A 23,290-nucleotide genomic window follows, 5' to 3' on the forward strand; every position below is an offset into this window, starting at 1 on the left:
TTATTTTATTTTTTTTTTTTATAAACATATATTTTTATCCCCAGGGGTACAGGTCTGTGAATCACCAGGTTTACACACTTCACAGCACTCACCAAATCACATACCCTCCCCAATGTCCATAATCCCACCCCCTTCTCCCAAACCCCCTCCCCCCGGCAACCCTCAGTTTGTTTCGTGAGATTAAGAGTCACTTATGGTTTGTCTCCCTCCCAATCCCATCTTGTTTCATTTATTCTTCTTCTACCCACTTAAGCCTCCATGTTGTATCACCACTTCCTCCTATCAGGGAGATCATATGATAGTTGTCTTTCTCTGCTTGACTTATTTCGCTAAGCATGATACGCTCTAGTTCCATCCATGTTGTTGCAAATGGCAAGATTTCATTTCTTTTGATGGCTGCATAGTATTCCATTGTGTATATATACCACATCTTCTTGATCCATTCATCTGTTGATGGACATCTAGGTTCTTTCCATAGTTTGGCTATTGTGGACATTGCTGCTATAAACATTCGGGTGCATGTGCCCCTTTGGATCACTACATTTGTATCTTTAGGGTAAATACCCAATAGTGCAATTGCTGGGTCATAGGGCAGTTCTATTTTCAACATTTTGAGGAACCTCCATGCTGTTTTCCAGAGTGGCTGCACCAGCTTGCATTCCCACCAACAGTGTAGGAGGGTTCCCCTTTCTCCGCATCTTCGCCAGCATCTGTCATTTCCTGACTTCTTGATTTTAGCCATTCTGCCTGGTGTGAGGTGATATCTCATTGTGGTTTTGATTTGTATTTCCCTGATGCCGAGTGATATGGAGCACTTTTTCATGTGTCTGTTCGCCATCTGGATGTCTTCTTTGCAGAAATGTCTGTTCATGTCTTCTGCCCATTTCTTGATTGGATTATTTGTTCTTTGGGTGTTGAGTTTGCTAAGTTCTTTATAGATTCTGGACACTAGTCCTTTATCTGATATGTCGTTTGCAAATATCTTCTCCCATTCTGTCAGTTGTCTTTTGATTTTGTTAACTGTTTCCTTTGCTGTGCAAAAGCTTTTGATCTTGATGAAATCCCAGTAGTTCATTTTTTCCCTTGCTTCCCTTGCCTTTTGCGTTGTTCCTAGGAAGATGTTGCTGCGGCAGAGGTCGAAGAGGTTGCTGCCCGTGTTCTCCTCAAGGATTTTGATGGATTCCTTTCGTACATTGAGGTCCTTCATCCATTTTGAGTCTATTTTTGTGTGTGATGTAAGGAAATGGTCCAATTTCATTTTTCTGCATGTGGCTGTCCAATTTTCCCAGCACCATTTGTTGAAGAGGCTGTCTTTTTTCCATTGGACATTCTTTCCTGCTTTGTCGAAGATTAGTTGACCATAGATTTGAGGGTCTATTTCTGGGCTCTCTATTCTGTTCCATTGATCTATGGGTCTGTTTTTGTGCCAGTACCATGCTGTCTTGATGATGACAGCTTTGTAATAGAGCTTGAAGTCCGGAATTGTGATGCCACCAACGTTGGCTTTCTTTTTCAATATCCCTTTGGCTATTCGAGGTCTTTTCTGGTTCCATATAAATTTTAGAATTATTTGTTCCATTTCTTTGAAAAAGATGGATGGTACTTTGATAGGAATTGCATTAAATGTGTAGATTGCTTTAGGTAGCATAGACATTTTCACAATATTTATTCTTCCAATCCAGGAGCATGGAACATTTTTCCATTTCTTTGTGTCTTCCTCAATTTCTTTCATGAGTACTTTATAGTTTTCTGAGTATAGATTCTGTGTCTCTTTGGTTAGGTTTATTCCTAGGTATCTTATGGTTTTGGATGCAATTGTAAATGGGATTGACTCCTTAATATCTCTTTCTTCTGTCTTGCTGTTGGTGTAGAGAAATGCAACTGATTTCTGTGCATTGATTTTATATCCTGACACTTTACTGAATTCCTGTATAAGTTCTAGCAGTTTTGGAGTGGAGTCTTTTGGGTTTTCCACATATAGTATCATATCATCTGCGAAGAGTGATAATTTGACTTCTTCTTTGCCGATTTGGATGCCTTTAATTTCCTTTTGTTGTCTGATTGCTGAGGCTAGGACCTCTAGTACGATGTTGAATAGCAGTGGTGATAATGGACATCCCTGCCGTGTTCCTGACCTTAGCGGAAAAGCTTTCAGTTTTTCTCCATTGAGAATGATATTTGCGGTGGGTTTTTCATAGATGGCTTTGATGATATTGAGGTATGTGCCCTCTATCCCTACACTTTGAAGAGTTTTGATCAGGAAGGGATGTTGTACTTTGTCAAATGCTTTTTCAGCATCTATTGAGAGTATCATATGGTTCTTGTTCTTTCTTTTATTGATGTGTTGTATCACATTGACTGATTTGCGGATGTTGAACCAACCTTGCAGCCCTGGAATAAATCCCACTTGGTCGTGGTGAATAATCTTTTTAATGTACTGTTGAATCCTATTGGCTAGTATTTTGTTGAGTATTTTCGCATCTGTGTTCATCAAGGATATCGGTCTATAGCTCTCTTTTTTGGTGGGATCCTTGTCTGGTTTTGGGATCAAGGTGATGCTGGCCTCATAAAATGAGTTTGGAAGTTTTCCTTCCATTTCTATTTTTTGGAACAGTTTCAGGAGAATAGGAATTAGTTCTTCTTTAAATGTTTGGTAGAATTCCCCCGGGAAGCCGTCTGGCCCTGGGCTTTTGTTTGTTTGGAGATTTTTAATGACTGTTTCAATCTCCTTACTGGTTATGGGTCTGTTCAGGCTTTCTATTTCTTCCTGGTTCAGTTGTGGTAGTTTATATGTTTCTAGGAATGCATCCATTTCTTCCAGATTGTCAAATTTATTGCCGTAGAGTTGCTCATAGTATGTTCTTATAATAGTTTGTATTTCTTTGGTGTTAGTTGTGATCTCTCCTCTTTCATTCATGATTTTATTTATTTGGGTCCTTTCTCTTTTCTTTTTGATAAGTCGGGCCAGGGGTTTATCAATTTTATTAATTCTTTCAAAGAACCAGCTCCTAGTTTCGTTGATTTGTTCTATTGTTTTTTTGGTTTCTATTTCATTGATTTCTGCTCTGATCTTTATGATTTCTCTTCTCCTGCTGGGCTTAGGGTTTCTTTCTTGTTCTTTCTCCAGCTCCTTTAGGTGTAGGGTTAGGTTGTGTACCTGAGACCTTTCTTGTTTCTTGAGAAAGGCTTGTACCGCTATATATTTTCCTCTCAGGACTGCCTTTGTTGTATCCCACAGATTTTGAACCATTGTATTTTCATTATCATTTGTTTCCATGATTTTTTTCAATTCTTCTTTAATTTCCCGGTTGACCCATTCATTCTTTAGAAGGATACTGTTTAGTCTCCATGTATTTGGGTTCTTTCCAAACTTCCTTTTGTGGTTGAGTTCTAGCTTTAGAGCATTGTGGTCTGAAAATATGCAGGGAATGATCCCAATCTTTTGATATCGGTTGAGTCCTGATTTAGGACCGAGGATGTGATCTATTCTGGAGAATGTTCCATGTGCACTAGAGAAGAATGTGTATTCTGTTGCTTTGGGATGAAATATTCTGAATATATCTGTGATGTCCATCTGGTCCAGTGTGTCGTTTAAGGCCTTTATTTCCTTGCTGATCTTTTGCTTGGATGACCTGTCCATTTCAGTGAGGGGAGTGTTAAAGTCCCCTACTATTATTGTATTATTGTTGATGTGTTTCTTTGATTTTGTTATTAATTGGTTTATATAGTTGGCTGCTCCCACATTGGGGGCATAGATATTTAAAATTGTTAAATCTTCTTGTTGGACAGACCCTTTGAGTATGATATAGTGTCCTTCCTCATCTCTTATTATAGTCTTTGGCTTAAAATCTAATTGATCTGATATAAGGATTGCCACTCCTGCTTTCTTCTGATGTCCATTAGCATGGTAAATTCTTTTCCACCCCCTCACTTTAAATCTGGAGGTGTCTTCGGGCTTAAAATGTGTTTCTTGGAGGCAACATATAGATGGGTTTTGTTTTTTTATCCATTCTGATACCCTGTGTCTTTTGACAGGGGCATTTAGCCCATTCACATTCAGGGTAAGTATTGAGAGATATGAATTTAGTGCCATTGTATTGCCTGTAAGGTGACTGTTACTGTATATGGTCTCTGTTCCTTTCTGATCTACCACTTGTAGGCTCTCTCTTTGCTTAGAGGACCCCTTTCAAGATTTCCTGTAGAGCTGGTTTGGTATTTGCAAATTCTTTCAGTTGTTGTTTGTCCTGGAAGCTTTTAATCTCTCCTTCTATTTTCAATGATAGCCTAGCTGGATATAGTATTCTTGGCTGCATGTTTTTCTCGTTTAGTGCTCTGAAAATATCATGCCAGCTCTTTCTGGCCTGCCAGGTCTCTGAGGATAAGTCAGCTGCCAATCTAATATTTTTACCATTGTATGTTACACACTTCTTTTCCCGGGCTGCTTTCAGGATTTTCTCTTTGTCATTGAGACTTGTAAATTTTACTATTAGGTGACGGGGTGTGGGCCTATTCTTATTGATTTTGAGGGGCGTTCTCTGAACCTCCTGAATTTTGATGCTCGTTCCCTTTGCCATATTGGGGAAATTCTCCCCAATAATTCTCTCCAGTATACCTTCTGCTCCCCTCTCACTTTCTTCTTCTTCTGGAATCCCAATTATTCTAATGTTGTTTCGTCTTATGGTGTCACTTATCTCTCAAATTCTCCCCTCGTGGTCCAGTAGCTGTTTGTCCCTCTTTTGCTCAGCTTCTTTATTCTCTGTCATTTGGTCTTCTATATCACTAATTCTTTCTTCTGCCTCATTTATCCTAGCAGTTAGAGCCTCCATTTTTGATTGCACCTCATTAATAGCTTTTTTGATTTCACCTTGGTTAGATTTTAGTTCTTTTATTTCTCCAGAAAGGGCTTTTATATCTCTCGAGAGGGTTTCTCTCATATCTTCCATGCCTTTTTCGAGCCCGGCTAGAACCTTGAGAATTGTCATTCTGAAGTCTAGATCTGACATATTACCAATGTCTGTATTGATTAGGTCCCTAGCCTTCGGTACTGCCTCTTGTTCTTTTTTTTGTGTTGAATTTTTCCGTCTTGTCATTTTGTCCAGATAACAGTAAATGAAGGGGCAAGTAAAATACTAAAAGGGTGGCAACAACCCCAGGAAAATATGCTTTAACCAAATTAGAAGAGATCCAAAATCGTGAGTGGGGAGAAAGGGGATAAAAAGAGGTTCAAAAAGGAAGAAAGAAAAAAGAAAAAAAGAAAAAGAAAAGAAAAGAATATTTTTAAAGAAAGAAAACACCTAAGAAAAATGTAAAAAAAAATATATATATATATTAGATAAACTAGTAAAAAATCGTTAAAAAAGAAAAAGGTAACAGTTAAAAAAAAATTTTACCCGAAGGCGAGAAAAAAAAAAAAAAAAAGAAAAAGAAAAAATTAAATTAACTGCAAGACTAAAAAAAAATCACAGGAAAAAAGCCATGAGTTCCGTGCTTGGCTTTCTCCTCCTCTGGAATTCTGCTGCTCTCCTTGGTATTGAAACCGCACTCCTTGGTAGGTGAACTTGGTCTCGGCTGGATTTCTTGTTGATCTTCTGGGGGAGGGGCCTGGTGTAGTGATTCTCAAGTGTCTTTGCCCCAGGCGGAATTACACCGCCCTTACCCGGGGCCGGGGTGAGTAATCCGCTCGGGTTTGCTTTCAGGAGCTTTTGTTCCCTGAGCGCTTTCCGTAGAGTTCCAGAGGACGGGAATACAAATGGCGGCCTCCTGGTCTCCGGCCCGGAGGAGCCGAGAGCCCAGGGCCGCACTCCTCAGTGTGCCCTCAGAGAACAGCGCCCAGTTACTCCCGTCTGCCTGACCTCCGGCCGCGCTCCGAGCTCACCGAGCCTGCGACCGGTTCAAGGTAACACGGAGCTGCGAGCTTACTGTCGGCTCTGTCTCTGTAGCCGGCTTTCCCGTTCCAATACCCGCAAGCTCTGCGACACTCAGACACCCCCGATCCTTCTGTGACCCTGCGGGACCTGAGGCCACGCTGACCCCGCGTGGGCTTCGCCCCGGTTTAGCCTCTGGAGCGATGTCCCTCAGCGGAACAGACTTTTAAAAGTCCTGATTTTGTGCACGGTTGCTCCGCCGCTTGCCGGGAGCCGGCCCCTCCCCCCGGGGTCTATCTTCCCGTGGCTTTGGATTCACTTCTCCGCCGGTCCTACCTTTCAGAAAGTGGTTGTTTTTCTGTTTCCAGAATTGCTGTTCTTCTTCTCTTCGATCTGCCGATGGATTTTCAGGTGTTTGCAATCTTTAGATAAGCTATCTAGCTGATCTCCGGCTAGCTGAAGCAGTCTCAGCTTGCTACTTCTCCGCCATCTTGACTCCTGAAAAAAAAAAAAAATCGTGATTTGTTTTGATTTGTAATACTTTCATGTGTTACACGTAACAAGTACCACATAATATTTTATACTTGCTATAGTCAAAATAGAAAAAATAGAATAGAAAAAAAATTATTTTTTCTAAATTTTATTTATTTTTTCTAAATGCAAATCTCTCTCTCTTTTTTAAAGATTTTATTTATTTATTTGACAAAGGGAGAGAGTTCACAAGTACAGAGAGGCAGGCAGATAGAGAGGGGGAAGCAGGCTCCCTGCCGAGCAGAGAGCCCCTTGTGGGGCTCAATCCCAGGACCCTGAGATCATGACCTGAGCTGCAGGCAGAGGCTTAACTCACTGAGCCACCCAGGCACCTCTAAATGCTCTCAGATCTCTTGAGTAATTGCAGTTACTCTGGGGAGTCACAGGAACAGTGAGATGAATTATTACACTAATTTTTAAGAATGATCATTTGGGCTGTGCTCTTCAGAATGATGACATTTAATATTAGCTTAAAAGTATTTCAAATATTTTAAGAAAAATCCAATAATTGGCTTAACAGTTTTTTAAATATTTTTAGAAGATTATGACTAGATAGTTACTGTATTATTTGAGTAAATCATTTCTCTTTCCCTTAAAATCTACTTAATCTCTAATGCTAAATGGGATTAAAAAGGAAGTAAGTACACTGCCTTCTCTAGAAGGTCGTAATGGCTGGTATTTAAGATCTCAGACCCAGGAGTCAGACAGGACTGAGTTTAAAAGCCCGATTCAGCCACTTACCAGCAGAGTGATATTGGTTGGACCAATCCCCTCATTATTAAATGGGGATCATAATGGTAGTATCTGTCCCACAGGGCTTATGAAAATTAAACATTTAACTAAATCTTGCTGGTTAAAAGTGTAGCCTCCAGAGCTAAAGTGCTACCTCTGCAGCGCACTAGCTGTTTGACCTTGAGGAAATTGCTTAACCTCTCTGAGCCTTAATTTTCTCATCTACAAAATGCAGATAATAATAGTAGTTGTTCCTAGAAATGTGAGGATTAGATGAGCCAATTCACTAAACTAATTAGAACAGTGGCTGGCCCTAATTGACTCCCAAACGAATATTACCTGTATATACATGTTATTTGTAGTATGTTTTACTACAAATAGCTTCAAACTTTGCTACAATTGCTTGGTAATGTAATGAAAATATACAAAGATGCCCCATGGGCTAAATTCAAATGGATTAAAATCACATAATTAAATCTGGAGGAAAAAAAAAGGAAGTAAAGTATTTGCATACCACAGTGTCTGATAGTATGAAAGGAAAGACTTTCTAACCTCTACACATTTACTAAAACCCTATTTGCAATGTGCTCTAAAGATAAACAATTTGAACATCACATGATTTCTATAAAAAATATATGCTATTTACAAATAGCAAGCAGGTATTTCTACAATTCAATTAATGGTGATTATTCAGCACCACCCTAAAGCGAACACCAGTTTGAAGCACTCAGCAAAGCATTAGCATCTATTAGCAGGCCTCCTGCTAGCTGAGTCACTAGCTAACTCCCTGACCTCTAGCTGCTCAACAGAGCACTTCAAGGTTCTTGTGAATCCATAGCCAAACCCTTTAATTTTAGCAGGAACAGTTTGGGGGGAATCTTTGATGCCAGGGTCCCCTCTGGCTGGTTTATTTCAGTCTGAACTGTTGTCTCCTTTGAGCAGAGAGTAGAGCAGGAATTGCCATAGGACATAAAAAGGGGAAAATGGGGACAGATGAGTGTAATCCAACAAGAATACCCTGGCAGTAACCCCAAAGTACATGGCAGACGACTGATAGCTTTGGTTTACTGAGGCATAAAAAACTAGGACGTTATCAGAACTTAACCTCACCTTCCAGGAAGCAGGAACTGCCATATCCCTAAAGAGGGGTGTGGACCTGTTAGTCCTGTTGGGATTACATTGAGTCAGTCATACATTTTTATACTGTCACCATCCAAAGGTCACTGATGGGGATTTGTTTTTCTATAAGTTTATTGACACACAAGGAAAGAAAAGGTGTTAGTTATTGTTTAAATTCCTAATGCATTTCCCAGTGCCTTAAACATGGGAAGTGCTGAATTAGTAAGTTGAATAATTAAATTAGATTCTGCACTAAATATGATGGTACCTTACAATATTAACTTTACTGGGTGCCTGGGTGGCTCAGTGGGTTAAGCCGCTGCATTCGGCTCAGGTCGTGATCTCAGGGTCCTGGGATCGAGTCCCGCATCGGGCTCTCTGCTCAGCAGGGAGCCTGCTTCCTCTTCTCTCTCTCTCTGTCTGCCTCTCTGCCTACTTGTGATGTCTCTCTGTCAAATAAATAAATAAATAAATACAATCTTTAAAAAAAAATATTAACTTTACTTAGCACCTCTTAATTCATAGTTTTTGAATGGCAAGATATTTAAAATAAATTTTGGGGGATGCCTGGGTGGTTCAATCAGGTAAGCATCTGCCTTCCACTCAGGTCATGATCCCGGGGTCCTGGAACCAAGTCCCACATAGGGCCCTTTGCTCAACAGGGAGCGTGCTTCTCCCTCTGTCTGCAGCTCCCCCTGCTTTAGCTCGCTTTCTCTTTCTCTGGAAAACAAATAAACAAATAAGTAAGTAAATAAAGTCTTTTAAAAAACTAAATAAATTTCTACCAATGTTTAGTTCCTACTGTGGAAACCGTAGTGCTCCCCGGGGGAAAAAGATAATTCAGATGTGATTCTGATGGAAGAATCAGAAAGTTCTCATGGGCAAGAAAAACATAAAGTCAACTAACTTTAATGCAAGGCAAAATGAAATCAGCTCTGTGATGGAATATGTGTCATGATTCATCTTGACCAGGAAAGCCAAAATGCTCCAGAATATTTAAAATTTTAGCATATGCTCACAGGTCCTTATGGACCCTTTGTTGAGGACATGGGCATTCTCTATAGTCCATCAACTCTCTAGCTAACTGGGCTAACTAACCTCGATCACGCATGTGCAATACAGAGCTAACCAGACATCTTCATCAATTTAGTCCTTCAATGACTCAAGGAATATTAAGTATTTATTATGTTCCTGGCACAGAGGCTGACAATGGAGATTCATGGAAAAAGTAGAGATAGTTCTTGCTCAAGGAGATATTAGCCTAATGTAGAAAATACCCATGATGTATATTGGGAAACACACTAGCTCGAATGAGCATAAAAGATTATAAAGTGGCCAATCAAATAGAGGGTCAAAGAAGACTTCTTTAAGGAAGTGCCACTTAAGCTAAACCTTGAAAGAAAAAGAAAAGTAGAAGTAAGCTAGATAAAGGGTAGAGAAGAGCATTCAGACAGGAGTAAAAGCATGTGTGTATGAAGGCCCTAAAGTAGAAAATATTTGATAAGGAAGTCCACTGTGACTGGTGTTTGATGAGAGGATAGTGAATGACATTAAATGATACTGTCACGGTAAGTGGTACCCGATCACCCAAAGGCTCGTTGACCACATTTAAGATATGTTATTTTATTTCAAGATAAAGCAGCAAGAAGTTACTGCACAGTTTTCAGCATGGGAGTGACATGATCAAAATAGTAATTTTTAGAAGATCATTTGGTGGCTGTGAAGAAAATGCATTGAAGGGGCATGAGTGGGAGCAGAGATCTGTTAGGGGTTACTTGCAGAAGGTCAAGAAAAATGGATGGAGTCCAGCTAAATGTCAGAAATATAATTTTTTTAAAGATCTTATTTATTTGTCAGAGAGAGAGAGAAAGAGCACAAGCAGGGGGAGCTGCAGGCAGAGGGAGAAGCAGCTTCCTTGCTGAGCAAAGAGCCCTATGTAGGACTCGATCCCAAGACCCCAGGATCATGACCTGAGCCAAAGGCAGACACTTAACTGACGGAGCCACTCAGGCATCCCTCAGAGATATAATTGATGCCACTTACTGATTTTGATGGGAACTATGTCCAAGGATAAGGCACAGTTTTCTAAAGGAGCAATTGAATGTGTTAGGATACCATCTATGAGACTGGGAAGACTGGGGAGGAGCCCCTGTGGGGAGATTAGGAATTCACTTTTGAACATGTTGAAAGACTGTGATGCATTTGAAAAGGGTTTCCAGGAGGCAGAATTGGAAGCTGTCTGTCTGCAATCCCTGTCAATATTCTCAATTTACCCTATATTTTGTCAAATATCTAGAATTGGGTAAATACTGAATATTGACTCTTTCTTCAAAAAATCTTTTTTTTAAAGATTTTATTTATTTATTTGACAGACAGAGATCACAAGTAGGCAGAGAGGCAGGCAGAGAGAGAGAGAGAGAGGAGGAGGAAGCAGGCTCCCTGCTGAGCAGAGAGCCTAATAGGGGTCTCGATTCCAGGACCCTGGGATCATGACCTGAGCTGAAGGCAGAGGCTTTAACCCACTGAGCCACCCAGGCACCCCTCAAAAAATCTTTAACATAAAGAGGGTGAATATGGCTATATTAGCTATTTTGAACAGTTATAATAAAAAATAAGAATCTATTTTTGTAGATATTCTTAATGCCCAGACTATTTTTATTTTAGGATTCTTTTTGTTTTATTTATTTATGGGTTTTTTTTTCTGGTTATATAGATGACAGTGTTAAGGGATCCTTAAAAAATAATTTGTGATAGAGTTAAATATATAGTTTTCTAATTCTATACCCTTATGTTTATTCCATAATTGTACAAAGTACTAATTCCAAAATGACCTTCAGTATATGTGATTCTGTCTCTGTAGCAGTGCTGATCTTCCCAATATTCAACTAGAATTATCTGGCTGGTGATTTACGGCCCCATATTTCACTAATAAATATTTGGGAAATGGCCACAAATAATTTAGAATGTCTTTCCTTAACAGTATGTAAAAACTTCCCTAACCTCAGACTTATAGATTTGGTCACTGCAAGCAGCCGGGGTGTCTGTTTGTGGACAGTGTAGAGGGAAAAAAAAAAGGGTAATCATGTATAGGAAATAGCATTTAGGCAAATTCATTTAAATTTGCCAAGCAACCAAAAATACACAAGGAAAAAAATCTGAAGTGGGTATGTGGTTCCCTAGGAAGTTGGTTTACAACAAAAGTCTTCCTAGGGACTTTCCTAAGAACACACTAAGTCATAATTTTTAAGAAGCTATATGATTAAACACATGCAGCCTTGTTTCTGTGGCCTGAGCCAAGGAAGCCAAAATCTATATAAGCAATGAGATGTCTTTTTTAAGATGTTCTTATTGCTTAAGGATTATACAACTAGGTTAGGGCCAAGCTCTAACTGAAAAATGTTCAGGCCATAACTTTGTTAATATCCCAAAGTAGACTTGCTTGTGACTTTATTTTAGCCAGTTTATTAAATCTGAAGTAGTGATAAAGTCCATCTAGCCAAACATTTCTACAGTTCTTCATTAGTTACAAAACGTATTTTTAATGTTTAAAATGTTTTAATTTTTTCACACTCACATATATGTGTTGCACTTTCATAGGTCTGTAATAGTGCAAACTGAAAGTGCTATGATGATTATTATTCCCAAATAAGTATAAAATACCCCGGCTGTAAGAGTCATTACACTAACGGCTACCTATAATGTGTATACTTCCATGATTGGAAAAGCCAGTTATGTAGCGGGGAGGTTCCTGGGCATCTTTAGGTCGACGTGGGTCCCAAAACATGAGTCTTAGCCTCTCTGTGTCTCAACCTTCCTCATCTGCAAAATCGACAGGACCTGATTATCTAATTTATAAGTTCATCTTCAGGATAGCAATTGTAAATTTTAAGTACATGTTTGTATTATTTTTAGTCTTTTTATTATCATAATTTGCTACAATTTGATTTTAAAAAGCAGCAAAGCCCATACTCATCCCAGTGCTTTCTTTTCTTTTTTTTTTAATTTAAATTCATTTAGCCAAAATGTAGTACATTCTTAGTTTTTAGTATTGTGTTCAATGATTCATTACTTGTGTATCACACCCAGTGCTCATCATATCTGCAGTGCTTTAAAAGAGCGTCTTCTAGTATTTTTTACAATCTTTTTTTTAGTATTTTTTGTTGACTATTATTTGTTGACTATTTATTAAAATAAAAAGTTAATTAAAATGTTTTAACATTCAGCATTTCCAGATAAAGCAAATATATTTAGATATATACACATATATACATATATATTTATATTTGCATGTTAACCCAAATTTCTTTCTTTTAATTTAATTTTATTTTTTCAGTGTTCCAAGGTTCATTGTTTATGCGCCACACGCAGTGCTCCATGCAATCCATACCCTCCTTAATACTCAGCACCAAAATCAGCCATCCCCCTACCCTCCTCCTTTCCAAAACTCTCAATTTGTTTCGCAGAGTCCACAGTCTCTCATGGGTCATCTACCTCTCTGATTCCCCCCAATTCACTTTTCCTTTCCTTCTCCTAATGTCCTCCATGTTACTCCTTATACTTGACAAGTAAGTGAAACCATATGATAATTTACTTTTTCTGCTTGACTTATTTCACTCAGCATAATCTCCTCCAGCCCCATCCATGTTGATACAAATGTTGGGTATTCATCTTTTCTGATGGAGGCATAATACTCCATTGTATATATGGACCATATCTTTATCTGTTTGTCTGTTGAAGGGCATCTTTGCTCTATCCACAGTTTGGCTACTGTGGCAATTGCTGCTGTGAACACTGTGGTACAGATGGCCCTTCTGTTTGCTGTGTCTCTATCTTTGGAGTAAATACCCAGTAATGCAATTGCAGGGTCCTAGGGTAACTCTATTTTTAATTTCTTAAGGAATCTCCACACTGTTTTCCAAAGTGGCTGCACCAACTTGTATTCCCACCAACAGTGTAAGAGGGTTCCCCTTTCTCCACATCCTCTCCAACACATGTTGTTTCCTGTCTTGCTAATTTTGGCCATTCTAACTGGTATAAGATGGTATCTCAATGTTGTTTTGATTTGAATCTCACCGATGGCTAGTGATGATGAACATTTTTTCATGTGTCTGTTAGCCATTTGTATGTCTTCTTTGGAGAAGTGTCTGTTCATATCTTCTTCCTAGTTTTTGACATGATTATCTGTTTTTGGGGTGTTGAGTTTGAGGAGTTCTTTATAGATCTTGGATATCAGCTCTTTGTCTCTAGTGTCATTTATGACTATCTTTCCCCATTCCGTGGGTTGCCTATGTTTTGTTGATAGTTTCCTCTGCTGTACAGAAGCTTTTGATCTTGATGAGGTCCCAAAAGTTCATTTTCGCTTTTGTTTCCTTTGCCTTTGGAGACATGTCTTGAAAGAAGTTGCTGTGGCTGATGTCAAAGAGGTTACTGCCTATGTTCTCTTGGACTTTGATAGATTCCTTCCTCACTCTGAGGTCTTTTATCCATTTTGAGTTTATGTTTGTGTTGTTAGCCCAGATTCCTGTATGCATATGCATACACACACACACACACACACACACACACACAAAACATATTAGCATTAGTATATATACATGCACATATATTGTATATATACATGCACATATACAATATATGTGCATGTATTCTCTGGCTCTAGTCAGAGTTCTCTCTGGCTCTAGTCAAATTTATTTCTAACAGCGTGTGAGTTATGATGTGGCATATGAATCTGTTTCATGAAAATGTGCATATATGTTATATGTATGTATTTTCCCCTAATTTTCCTAGTATGGGCAAACATTTCGGTAGACCCCATGTGCAGAAATACCTCCAAGCATGTTGAAAACTGACCTCATGGTGTCCCCTTAGTACCACCTTCCACCACAGGTGTTTCATCAGTGTAATCTCCTGCTCTGACCTCTCCACTTCAGTTAAAGGTTATCCTAGTCACCAAATTAAAAAGCTCAGAGTCCTTTTATTTCGATTCTTCTCTCTTCCCTACTGCTTTTATTAAGTCAGGCATCATGTCCTTTGGAAGTTACCTCCACCACAACTAATCTTCTCTTTAAAATCTCCACTGCCGTTACTGTGAGGTCCATATCCACCGTTACGTCTTGTCTGAGCTACTACAATAGACCATTGCCAATCCCTCCCTCCCTGCTTATATGCTCCTCCTTGATAAATTTTGCAAAAATCACAGCTCTGTGCATTGTTTTCCCCTGCTCAGAAGTCTCCAGGGATTCTTCATTGCCATTACGTAGAAATCTAAATCTCTTGCCAGGGCATTTAGTGCCCCTTATGATCTCCCTCTCCTCCAGGGACAAAATTCCATCTCAGCCTCTCTTCTGTCTTCTCTCCTTCATGCATCTCCACACCCAGGGAAGCCAGACTCTGTACAATTTCTTAAATATGGGACATACTCTCTTGCCCTTAGGACTTTGCTCATCGAATTCCCATCTTTGGAATGCCTTTCTTTATCACTGTGACCACTGACTGTCAGAATTATATCCATCCCCCAAAAGCCAAGCCAGTTCAGTTTTATCTCCTCACTGAACTGTCAGAGACTGATCAAATTAGAAGTAATCTTTCGCTTCTTTTTTTTTTTTTTAAAGATTTTATTTATTTATTTGACAGAGAGAAATCACAAGTAGTCGGAGAGGCAGGCAGAGAGAGAGAGGGAAGCCGGCTCCCTGCTGAGCAGAGAGCCCGATGCAGGACTCGATCCCAGGACCCTGAGATCATGACCTGAGCCGAAGGCAGTGGCTTAACCCACTGAGCCACCCAGGCGCCCCTAATCTTTCGCTTCTAAGGACTTCAGAAGTGCTTTATTGCTTTCTCTCTGCTCCTGCTTTTGTTACCTTGTGATCCAAGCAACCCATGGAGTGTAGGAAGGATAGATATCAGCAGCCTAAGTTAAGAAGATGAACAAGCTGCTAATTCTCACACTTAAGATACTAAGTTTATGATTTCTACCCTGACCTTTGCATATTAGAAGCATCTGATGAATGCTGAAAATACAAGCCCTGGATATAATCTGTACCAGACTCTGAGCAGTAAATGGAGGAGAGGCCAAGACAGATCATGACCATTACCTCAGTATGGAAAGCAGAAAAAGGAATGGCCAAGATGTAAGATGCATGATTTTATGGCCAGGAGTAAAACCCTTGCATTGTCCCCCCTTTTTAAAAAAAAATTATTGTAACTATCTGTCCAAGAGATTGTGATGAAACAGTATTTGAAGCATCTAACACTTTGCTTAAAAGGCTGATTTATCAAAAACCAGTTTCCAACTTATTGAGGATTTTCATTTTATTTTTTCTTAATAGCCTACTTGACAGATGTATTGTCCAGCTTAGTTAAAGATTAATGTGGCATGCGTCCAGTATTATAGACAGAGGATTTCTCAGGTATCTAACTTGAATGAAGTTTATGACTTGTCTCTCTCTGCATTTTCATTTTTTTTTTTTTTTCTAATCTGTCCTTGTTCTACCATCTACTCTTCTCTCTTCTCTCTCTGACACTAATGGGACTGGAGTGAACTTCCTCAGAGTTGATGTGGGGCACTGATCTGACAGTTTTCAGAGATGGTTCCTTGGTAAATTATTCTACAACTTGAATGTTGGCGTGTAGGCCTACAGCAAACAATAGTGTTCCGTGAACATTTGAATATACTAAGATTTTAGTTGAAAATTAAATGCATCCTCCTTACACATACTGCAGAGATGGCCAGCCCCAAAACCAGTCTTTTTACTCCCTTTGTCCATGGATAGCTTTGCTGATGGTGTTCTCTAACAAGCTGGGCTACTGTCACCTGACCATGGTAAGTCAGAAGTATTCAGAAGAGCAAAGTTTTCAGATGTCCACAATTCAGCTGTTCATACCCAAGAAGTTCACCAGGTCCGTGGATCAAAACTGAACATGAAAATTATGCAACGGCTTTTATTACTGGCATCCAACCACGCACTCCATCGAGGGACGTCACACATTCCCCCCCTTTCTCACCATGGGGTAAATTATAACATGTATTCATTTTGAATACATATGCAAGTGGGTCCCTGAATGCAAGGCACAGCTTACTCTCTATTTAGGCCCATGTCCTGGGCTCTGAGTTCTAAGTGGCAGGTAGGCCTATCTGTGGTGAAGGACCGTTCTAAATAATGGTTTGATTCTTAGTAAGCACAAATGGCAAATTCCCAGCTGTTTGTCATGAGGTCTCAAAACAGAACATTTTCCTTTTAGTGCTAAAATTTTTCTGTCCTTTTGAATTACCAGAATTGTTCCCTTGAATACACAGGGGAATTTACTTGACGGCATGTGCAGTGAAACCTCTTATTGAAGTGTAATATTCAGAGTCAAAAAGAAAATGCCTGTTTGTATTAAGCCAGAGAACTAGTCTTCTTGGAAATACATTGTGCCTCAGTCACCACTCCCTGTCCCCCAAAAGAATAAATCCTTTTTTTTTTAAATTGGACAAAGGACAATACATTGGATGAGTTCACCTTGCTCTGAGGAACTTTCTATAGAATTTCTTGAATACATACACGGTTAGTCCTTGGTTATTTCTGGGTAAAAGATCCTTTGGATTGTGGGGCTCTTTCTCTGAGCTAGTATTTGGCCAGTCTTCATAAGGATATCTGTAAAAAGCTTTCTCCTGAAATCTTGCAGCAAGTTATTTGTTCATGAAAAACAAGCTACAGACATGGCCACTGCAATCGCTCTGTTGTATACATTCTACATTATTGGAGAGTAAAACAACTGACAGCATTTGCTAAATTGTTTTGGAAACTAAGGAATGAAGCCGCTCCTCTCATTTGCCTTTTCAGGCTAACATGTGGCCATCGCTTCTTTCCTTAGTTTACTTCTTTGCTGTGTAGAGCTGGCTCATAACTTTTAATGGAATTTGTGATTAATGTCTCCTTAACAAATCTTTAAAATCAAAATTATTTTACCATGAAAGCTTCGGATTGCAAGAATGCATTGTAGTAGGTAGGTGTAGCTTTGATTTTTTTTTTTGACATTTATAGAACAAAAGTTTTATAATTCACACAGCAAACACTGTTTATCTAACTGTAAATACTTGCTGAGGTAAATACCTATATAGCATTTCTTAAAGTTTTAAAAGGAAATGTGTTGTCATGGTAAATACTGTGACAGATCTTTCCATTTTATGACCAGAAGCAAAGCAGTTTTACTAGGCTTTGGAGAGTACCTTAGTTAAAGTCCTTCCTTTACCTAACTATTAAATGGGAATAATATTAAGAGGCTGCCTTGGTTTTCATGAGAATTTAATGAAGTCCCAGGTACATGTTAGTGCCCAAAAAGTTTAATATATTCCTCTTCATTGTCTACACTTTCAAAAAGCAAACACATGCAGAAAATAGTCATCTATTCACTCAATAAATATTTTATTTCAAAAACATTTATTAAGCCAGGCAGTTCAAAGTACAAAAACAAAAGAATATCAATAAATAAAGAAGTGTTGGCTTTTCTCCTAAATACCTTCTTAAAATACAGACATTAATCTAGACCAAAATAACAAAGTCCTCTTTTGACTAGGATGAGCTTCATGCTAAATTTATTGCAGTCCCCTAACTAAATCCATTCTGGTTCCCTAACTCATCAACCAACATACATTAAATTCTTCTCCTCTTATGGAAAATTGAGATCCAATAAAATTAAAGATTGTGGTATTTTTTATTCATGAACCGTGACTTCAGGGGCCATTAGCTGTCAGTTAAAACCCTTATGCTAAACGGACTTCGTCCCTGAGTATAATCCAATTGCAACTGGATACCTTGGATACTTGATCCCTTACAGAAAAGTTAATAAGGGAGATAAAATCTCTGCTTGTAAACTTCATAAAAAATGGCAACTTGGGGATTTGTAAACATGAAATATGTTATGGGTTTGCCAGTTATGAGGTCCTACCAAGAACCCACTGAAAGTTGGAAATTTCCACAATAAAGATGATCTTAGGAAAGCTGAAAATTATCAATAAAGGCTAAAAAGAGAGAAGTTAAGAAAATGGAAAAAGTAAAAATAAGAAAGAAAACAAACAAGACACATTTATTTAGGCAAGTCAGTCCCTGATCATCATGAATGAAGAAAACATAGAGAGTTTGTTCAGTATACACATTAGTCTAAGGAAGAAGGACTTCAGTAGTTGCTTCCCAGGAACCCAAAAATATTTGCTGGATATTCATGAGCAGCTGAGTCATATGGGAAAACTGCCTCTATAGACCAACTCATTTGAATAAACTGAATGTAGTAACTACTAATTGCTTAAAATCATAATAATGTTGATGTGCCAGAATTCTTACATGTCAAATATTCTAATCTCTCAAAATGCTCACACTAATTTATGTATTTGACAGAACTATAATAAACACCTTTTACTCACGCTAGTTACAAGTTGGAGATAGAGACATGGTATACCCTCAAGGGAGATAGTGGTCCCACTATAGTGTGTGGAGTGTGCATGAATGTAATAATTCTAGTACCACCAAATAAATACAGATACAGGTTTTTACAAGTACTTCAATTTCTGCTTCAGTGCTCTGGGAAGAAGCAGCTTTCCAACACTGGTGACAGCTCTTCCCTTGGGAGACTGCCCCATTCACTGGATTTCCACCCCCTTCCCAAAGTTGAGCTGAAAGCTGGAGTTCCTTTGAAGCTGTCTATTAATGTCATTCCTGCCCTCTCCAGCTACAATGGACAACTCTTCATAGGACAGCCCCTCATTCATTTGTAGGACACTGTCAAGTCTCCATTTAGACCTCTCTCCTTTAGACTAAAGAATCCTCACATATTAACCATTCCTGATTCATCATATTTTCAGACCCTCTATTTTACTGTTTCTTTTCTATGAATTTTCTCCATTTTGGCAATATCCCTCCTAAATAAAAATATACAGAACTGTATATAGAGATCCCTTGATATGTTTGTAATTAAAAACCACAGTAAGTGGAGTTTTGTATATGAACACCATACTTTAATATACTATAAAACTATTAGCCTTGTTTTTAAGACCCTTTTTGTTGGTTCTATCCAAATTACATATTTATATATGTAAATACTTCATATGAACTACTGGCTTTTATATATTACATTCTGTCTTACAACAATTGATTTTTGATGTCCATTTATAAATTTCTTCTTATCTCCATTAAATATAGGATATTGGACTGAGCCTAGCATCCAGACCTACTGGTATCGTTCTTGATAGTAATTTAACCATTCCTCATATTAGCCATCCTTTACTCATTTGTGTCCGTTACAAGTGACCTAAAGGCAGACAGATGATAGAATAATTAGAAACAGGATGGAATTGGTCAGGAATACATTGCCCAGTTAACATAGATATGAAAGTGAATCCCACAGATATAAGAAAAGATTGAACAAAAAAATAACAAAGATAAAAAGAATGCCTATTATTTTGAGTCATATTATACACCTGAAACTAATATAAAACTGATGTTAATTATACTTCAAAATAATAATAATAAAAATAATAATAATAGTGTCTATAGGCAAAGTTTCCCATGAAGCAGATTATATGTATTCCTAAAGAAATAGTTTCCAGGTTATAAGGACAGAGTAATCTTATCTGCTCACAGAAATTCTCTCCTCCAATAACACAAAATGAATAATCCATAAGGGAAATGACTGATAACAACATCAAAATTTTTTCTAATAGTGATATATTGCATGGAGCACTGGGTGTGATGCATAAACAATGAATTCTGGAACACTGAAAAGAAATAAAATAAAATCTAAAAAAATTCATTAAAAAATAGTGATAAAAAAGGAATGAAGCCCAACTTAATATTGTACTCTTAAAGGACAGAAAGGACAGAAGGACAGAAAGAGTTGTAGATAGGCTTAGGAAGGCTCAGATTCCCATTCTCTTCCTGAAATTCAGTTGGTAACTGACAAAATCCTGAGACTTCTCATATTTTCAGGTAAATCTAGAGTAGAGTACACTGAGCTGGCAGGCTATCTTTTTTCAAAGAGTAGTTGACACTTGAAACTTGCTGTTGGGAGAATCTAAAGTGGGGGAATTGTGCAGTAATGGCGATATTCTCTGATGGAAGTTAAGGTTCTGGAACAACACCCTGAATTAGAGAAATGACCCAAGTAGATGTACCTTGGTCTAGGACAAGAATCTCAAAGACAGCAGAATTTGAGTGTTCTAAGAAAAATGGCACTGTTGACTACAGCCTCTACTGAGCTCTCCCCAAATTCCTTCCCCAGTTTTTGCCTCATGTGCCAAAGTGCTTAGAACACAGAATATCTAGACCCCACCACCACCACTGTGACTCAGAAGGAAAAACAAAATGTTTAGAGATGTAAATAAAAAGAGTAAAGTGGGCATATATACTTTTTCAGAGCAAAGAACATCTGATTGAATTGTCCAATCATAAGCAGGATGGAAACATTTTAATAACTCCAAATATACCACAATCAAAATGAAAAAGAAGCATCCTCATTAAAATCTAATTTAGTAAGCACTTACTGTATGTTAGGCACTTACATATAGATAGTATTTACATATGTTCTAAGTGTTTTATATGTAGCTACATCTATATATCTCTTATCATCCCTGTAAGAATTCTAGTGTTATTATATATGCAGATATTAGATTCAATATCTTGCCAGAAAATACACAAATAGTGACAGAGACAGGATAGAATTTTCTGGCTCCAGAACTCATGCTATTTCCCCTAGGTGATCTTGGTCTTCATAACCTGCAAACAAAAGGAAGAAAGAAATAAGACAAATAGCTAAAATTCTAATTCAAGGAGCAGAAAGAAATTATTCATGATTCATGCTATAGAAGAACTTAAGAAAATAAATTCAATAAAGTGGGGCGGCTGGGAGGCTCAGTGTGTTAAGCCTCTGCCTTCGGCTCAGGTCATGGTCTCAGGGTCCTAGGGATAGATCCCTGCATCGGGCTCTCTGCTCAGCAGGGAGACTGCTTCCCCTCTCTCTCTACCTGCCTCTCTGCCTACTTGTGATCTCTTCCTGTGTCAAATAAATAAGTAAAATCTTAAAAATAAATAAATAAATAAGTAAATCCAATAAAGTAAGTGCTGAAAGACAAAATTATAAAACTACGGACTGAGCTGCAAAGAAAAATTACAGACCTGAGGAATCCAATAAAGGGCCTAAAAGCATCTTTATAGAACTCATGAGTATAGTGTAAACAGTAAGGAAAAAAAAGATGTCATTGAAGTTAATGAGAAAGAGCAAAACTTGAAATAGTCATACTGAGCACAAGGTTTAAAAAATAAACAAAAGGAGAAAGGAATATTCTAAAGCTATATCCAACAAGCACTGCAGAGTTTTGAGAAAAAGAGCTGGTGGCCCAGGGTGTTGAGACAAGGCAAGGGTTCAAAAAATGTATCGTCAGCCATGCAGACTTTCTAAAATACACTATCACAGCTATTGTTTACATTGTTCCAGACATAAATTTGCTTATTTATTGAAAAGTGAAAAAATACTCTTTATGTGATGATAAACCAAAGAAAATCATCCAAAAAATATTTAAAACAATAAAAGAATTGAGTAAGGTAGCTATGCATAAAACTAATGTACAGAAATCAATCTGCAATGTATCCATGTATATAAACACAGTAACCAATTAAAAGATCTAGTGAAAGAAAATATACCATTTACAATAGCAACAAAAATGGTAAACACTTAAGAATAAGCTTTTTGATAAACATGAGATTTATATAAAGATAGCTTTAAAATGTTACTAGGGAATATATAAGAAGAGAACACCAATATACATCATTGAAAAGGAAGATGCAGCATTAAATATGTCAATTTTAACTTTTATACTAAAAATTTAAAGCAAAAATACTAATGAAAAAAAATTGAACCAGTTTATATGGAAAAATCAATCAGCAAGAATAGTGAAGAAAATTCAGAAAAAAAAAATGAGGTATGTCCAGGCCAGGCAGATACTAAACATATTATAAAGCTGTAATAATTAATAATTGGAAATATATATCAAAATAAAAGACCAAAAATAGATAATGAACATCGAGAAGTTTCATATATGACAAAGGTGGCATTTTGAATGAAGAAGGGAAGAGAGATTGTTTACTAAGTCATATTCGAAAACCTGCATCTATCTTTAAATTAATCAATTAATTAGTTAATTAATTAAATTGTATCCCTATTTCATAACCTAAACCCAAATAAGTTGTCACTCAATCAAATTTTTATACTTAAAAATGAAAACATAGACCTATATAGGTAGAGATGTGTAAACGGAACTGGAGTAAAATTAGTAACCTTTGTTAATTAAAAGAGAAAAATAGAAAGCCATACAGTGCAGAAAGTATTCCCAATAAAGCTATCATACTCTGTAATATTGTCAATCCTACTCCTAAAGAAAAAACTGTAAATTAAAGTACAAGATGCCACTTTTCATCTGTCAAACTGTCTACATTCAAAAGCTGTGATGATGCACTGTATTGACAGGTGTGGAGAAAGAAGCTGATTCACACATTGCTGCAGAGTATACACTGCTTCATTATCTTTAAAAACAATTTTAAAATCCCTCCAGCTTTTTAAATGCCCAAACCATTTGGTGTTTTGCTTAGTGATTCTACTTCTAGGAATTCATCCTATAAATGAACTTGTGTATGTGTGAAATAAAGTTACTTGCAACAATGGCTCTAGTATCAAAAAATACAAATGACCCAAATGACAAAGGAATGGCTAAAATTATAATACATCCCTGTAATATGATACTAATTACCTGTTAAAAAAATGAGGAGCTCTGTATGTACCCTTAAGGAACAAAATCCCATATATGTTGGTAAGCCACATACAGTGCATACAGTATACATAAAGTTTTATCATAAGTTCAAAAGAAAAATGAATATAAACAACATGTTTGTATATACATAGAAGATATTTAGAAATATAACTGGTAATAGTGGTTGCCTCAACAGAGAAACTGTGTGAGAGGAAAATGTACTTTTTAACTATATACTCTTTGTACCTTTTGGACTTTCTATTATGTACAT

The 23,290-nt window shown here is 37.6% G+C and overlaps 1 protein-coding gene across 19 annotated transcripts in view; it reads left to right on the forward strand.

Annotated features, from left to right (window-relative positions):
- DLG2 (discs large MAGUK scaffold protein 2) overlaps positions 1–23,290 on the forward strand; it is a 1,588,988-nt gene that overhangs the window by 1,026,603 nt on the left and 539,095 nt on the right. The window lies entirely within an intron of this gene.

The sequence above is a fragment of the Mustela lutreola genome, chromosome 1 (assembly GCF_030435805.1).
Source record: "Mustela lutreola isolate mMusLut2 chromosome 1, mMusLut2.pri, whole genome shotgun sequence".
Classification (NCBI taxonomy): Eukaryota; Metazoa; Chordata; class Mammalia; order Carnivora; family Mustelidae; genus Mustela; species Mustela lutreola.